Source organism: Trichosurus vulpecula, chromosome 1, assembly GCF_011100635.1.
Source record: "Trichosurus vulpecula isolate mTriVul1 chromosome 1, mTriVul1.pri, whole genome shotgun sequence".
NCBI lineage: Eukaryota > Metazoa > Chordata > Mammalia > Diprotodontia > Phalangeridae > Trichosurus > Trichosurus vulpecula.
In genome coordinates this window covers 546919316-546924248 of record NC_050573.1, presented here as the reverse complement: position 1 = coordinate 546924248, position 4933 = coordinate 546919316, and the positions used below count along the sequence as shown (strand labels likewise).

Sequence of the window (4933 nt, the reverse complement as noted above, 5' to 3'; positions counted from 1 at the left end):
TTTCTTCTTTCCCCTCATGTTCTAATGCTTCAGGACAATTGTTGTATCAAGATTCTTTTTTTGATCGTAGCTTTCAGGTAGTTCGATTATTCTTATGTTTTCTTGATCTGTTCTCCATATCAGTTGTTTTTCTTATGAGATGTTCCACAATCTCTTCTATTTTTTTCATTCTTTACATTTTGTTTAATTATTTCTTGATCTCTTATAACTTTGCTGGCTTCCCCTTGCCCAATTTTGATTTTCAAATTGTCACTTTCTTAAGGTTCTGAATTTCCTTTTCTAATTAGTTGACTTTCTTTTCATAATCTTCTTGTTTTTCTTAGATTGTTCTTATATTTTTTTTTAGTTTTTCCTTAATCTATCTCATTTGATTTTTTTTTGAGATAAACGAGCACTTTTATTTCTTTGTTTCACAAACAAACTGGCTGAAATAGTTGTTTTCTGTGGGCTGATCAAATAGACCAAAACCCATATCTTTATCAGACTCTTCGGATTCTTCCTTGGCTTCCACCTTGGCTGGAGCAGCAGCAGCAGGGGCACCCACCCTAAATACCAAAGGGTTGGCCAGGAAGGCCTTCACCTTTTCAGTAAGTGGGAAGGTGTACTCAGTCTCCACAGCTACAGCCAAGACCTGCTTGTACCCATTGATGATCGAGTGGGGTACTGACGCAACAGCTGGATAGCCAATCTGCAGACAGAAGCTGGCAACGTTACGGATACCCTCTAAGAACTGAAAGTGCAAAGTCTCTTCCATGATGTCTAGCACTTCAGGGTTGTAGATGCTGCCATTGTCAAATCCCTGCTGAATGATCATCCCAAAAAAGAATGGGGAGATGTTCAGCATGTTCAACAAGGAGGCCTCGCTGGCACTCACTTTGTCCCTGATCTTACTCAGCTGCACAGCACTCAAGATTTCAATGGTGCCCCTGCCAATCTTGGTGGTGATACCCAGAGCCTGGAGGAAGGAAGTCTTCTCAAGACCCAGACCAGTGTTTGGTTATGATGACATCACATGGGAAGATGGCACTGGCATGGGCAGCAGCTGGCACCTTATTGGCCAGAAGCATATCCCTAATCTCAGTCAGATCTTCCTTGGTGAACACAAAGCCCACCTTCCCCCAAATATGAGGTAGCAGTTTCTCCAGGGCAGGGTTGTTCTCCAGATGCCCACGAATGGCTTTGCATATCATGATGTTTTTTCCAATCAATACTACGGCCTTCCCATGGAAGGACATCCGGAGCTGCTGCATCTGCTTGGAGCCCACACTGTCTGCTCCCACAATGAATCATTTTGGATAATCATCAAAAAGTTGGATGATCTTGAGGAAGTAATTGAATTTCCAGGTAGCCCTGTCTTCCCTGGGCATCTCGAAGGTGCTTCAGGGATTACCATGCAGAGTTTAAAGATGATGTCACTTTGCATGAGGACCCCTGGGGGAGTCTCATTTGCTTTTTAAAGTCTCTTTTAAGTTCCTCTATGAATTCTTTTTGGGCAAGTAACCATTTGACATTACTCTTTGGGGTAGAAGAGGGTTTCTTTGCTTCAGTATCCTCCTCTGAAGATGAACCCTGGTCTTCTCTTTTCCCATAATAACTCTCTATGGTTGGATTCTTTCTCCTTTGCCTGTACATTTTTTAAAATTTGGAATTGCTTAGTTTTTGTAATCACCTGTAGTCCGGGGGTATGGGGGAGTGGTGCTTCTGGCTTCAGGTCCTCCTTCAGTTCTTCTTTCTGGCCTAGAACCTAAACCAAGACCTCCAGCCTTCTGTAAGTGCCCACAGCCAATGACATCTCTGCCTATTGCTTCTGCACTCACTGGGCATGCGCTGGTTCCTTCTTGCCCCTGCAGAGTCTCTGCAGCACAGCTGGGTCTGGTGTTTCTTTTTTTGGTTTTGTTCGTTTATTTTTTTGGAGGGGGAGGGCAGGGCAATTGGGGTTAAGTGACTTGTCCAAGGTCACACAGCTAGTAAGTGTGTCAAGTGTCTGAGGCTGGATTTGAATTCAGGTCCTCCTGACTCCAGGGCTGGTGCTCTACTCACTGCACCACCTAGCTGCCCCTGGGTCTGGTGTTTCTTGTCAGCAGAGGTGCCCCCCATCTTCCCCAGCTCAGATGCCCGACTCCCCTTACTGTCCCTGGGGTAAAAGTTTCTGTGGCTGGGGCTGAGGCAGCTGAGCTAACCCCAGGGCTCGCCTCTTGTTGTTAAGCAGTGCTAGCCTGGAGGTGCTCTCTTCACAGGGACCAAACTTCATCCTGAGATTTTTCTTCAGATCTTCTCCAATTGTCCCAGAAGGACCACTCTTCTGCTCCTACTTTTATTTATTTTTACCTCTCTACGTTTGCCCTGAGGCACTATTTTATTTCTTTTGTGAGGGAAAATCTTGAGAGCTTGGAATTTTCTGACCATTCTGCCATCTTCCCAGAATCCTCTGTGGTTAAAATTTTTTTAATTTAAATTTTTAAATTTCACTACAATGAAGGACAAGACAGGACCCTGGTTCCTGAAACTAGAGTACAAGGCAGCAACTCTGCTCACAGGGAAATTAACTTAGAGCCTTGTTTCTAGAGGAGGAGCACCAACTTCTGTTTGAGCAAGAAGTCTGATATTACTGAGCTAGTGAGATGCTGATCTAAGGCTGGTTTTAGTTCCCTAGCTTACAAACAGGGATGGTCTGTGAATCCGAGATAGACGTGAACCTACAGGTAGGGGTTAAGAAGCTTGAATATTAAAGGTTAGAGGAATACAGGGAAAGAGAACCTGGGCGGCCATCTGTTCAGGCCACCTAGTTAGTTCAGCTGCTGGAGATTAGCAGAGAACAGCGCATGGCTAAGGGCCAAAGGGCACCGAGCCCACAAATCCTTTCTGTCAGCCAAGATTTCTCTGCTCTTGCTCCTGATAAAGTCATGGGATCGTAGACTGAGAGCTGGAAGGGACCTTAGCAATGATTTAGTCCAACACTCTCATGTTACAGCTGAGGAAACTGAGGCCCTCAAATGATTTACTCATAATCACATGGTGAGCATCTGAGTCGAGATTAGAACTCAGCTCCTCTGACTCTACAGCAGCCGTCACTCCACCCTGGCCATCAGTGCTTCCCTGTGGTTTTCTTCACATCTCTTCTTGGTTCTAGTTCCTTAGTGTTGCTCCCTGGAGCCCAACTGATTCTCCTTTGTGTGACTCAGCTTTTAATAAGGAACTCAGCCAATGATATGGTTGACACCTCTAGAAATCCTCCATTGAAGCAACAGCTTAGATAACATATGGGAAGTACTTTGCAAACCTTAAAACATCCCATGAACAGTTATTGTTAATATCGTTGCTGCGGCTGCCGCCATTATAGTTATGAGCTCTCCTGTGAAGAGCTGTCACCCCACATAGACAGCTCCTCCTGGCTTGTGCCAAGGGTCTCCAAAGAGATGACTGCATCTCCTAGAGGATACCCCTTGAGAAGATCTAGCTGGTTGTAGTGGAGACCTGGAGAGAGAGAGAGGGTGAGAGGGAGAGAGACAGAGAGAGAGAGAGACAGAGAGAGAGAGAGAGAGAGAGACAGAGAGAGAGAGAGGACACACACACAGAGAGACACACAAAGAGAGACAGAGACAGAGAGACAGTAACAGAGATGGAAACAGAGAGACAGACAGAGAGACAGTGACACACATACATACAGAGAGAGAGAGAGAGAGAGAGAGAGAGACAGAGACAGAGACAGAGAGACAGAGAGACAGAGGGAGAGAGAGACAGACAGAGACAGAGAGACAGAGACAGAGAGATGTCCAAGACAGAGAGGAGGGAAGGAGGGAGGGAGGGAGAGAGAGACAGAGAGACAGAGGGAGAGAGAGACAGAGAGAGACAGAGGGAGAGAGAGACAGAGATAGAGAGGAGGGAAGGAGGGAAGGATGGAGAGAGAGACAGAGAGAGACAGAGAGGCAGAGAGAAAGAGAGAGAGAGAGAGAGACAGAGAGAGATAGAGACAAAGAGAGAGACAGTAACAGAGATGGAAACAGAAAGACAGACACAGAGACAGTGACAGTGACAGAGAGAAAGAGAGAGAGAGAAAGAGAGAGAGAGAGAGACAGAGACAGAGACAGAAAGAAAGAGAGAGAGAGGAGGGAAGGAGGGAGGGAGAGAGCGATAGAGAGAGACAGAGAGACAGGGAGAGACAGAGAGACAGGGAGAGACAGAGAGAGAGATAGAGACAAAGAGAGAGACAGTAACAGAGATGGAAACAGAGAGATAGAGAGACAGTGACACACACACACACACACAGAGAGAGAGAAGCAGTGCAGAAATAGGGAATTACATCAGGGATTGTGGGAAAGATGGGAACAATGATCTTCCAAGGTTTTTACCACTTGAGAAGAATCTACAGTACGGGGTTTTGTAGGAATTGGGAGTGCTGGAATTCACTTGCAGAGTGTATGGTGTTTTTCCATTCCCTATAAAACTTCATTTTGACACAATATGCGTTCTAAAAAAGGCAGAAATGATAAAAGCACACTGAAATACCCAATTAAGAGATTTTCCACAGATTTGGGGCGGGGAGGCTTGACTCAAGGAGCGTGGCATCCCTTCCCACCCTCACTAAACCATGAACATCTTTGATACATGGTCGAATCATCAGAGCAGGCTTGGAAAACGAATACTAGTTATGGGTCAGGATCGTCAGAATAAGGACAGGGCCATAAGCTGGTAAAGTTGGCTTTGAACTCATTAAGTACTCTGGTTTTCTGTCTTTTAAGGGAGCCTGAATCAATTGCCAAAGGTCTCAGGGTACAGTCAGTTTGAGAACCCAGGGCAAGCAAAACAAAGGGCCTGTTTCTGATCCCATGAAGAGGCAAGGGAAAAGTAACGATGCCAAATGGCCAGGCGAACCCTGATCAATACCCAGCAATGCTAGTATGATTGTATACTCCTACTGCCTGTAATCAGGTAA

General features: G+C 45.6%; 1 pseudogene; it reads right to left on the bottom strand.

Annotated features, from left to right (window-relative positions):
- Positions 1 to 397: 397 nt before the first annotated feature.
- LOC118841586 lies at positions 398 to 1381 on the bottom strand (annotated as a pseudogene).
- Between the last annotated feature and the right edge of the window lie 3552 nt (positions 1382 to 4933).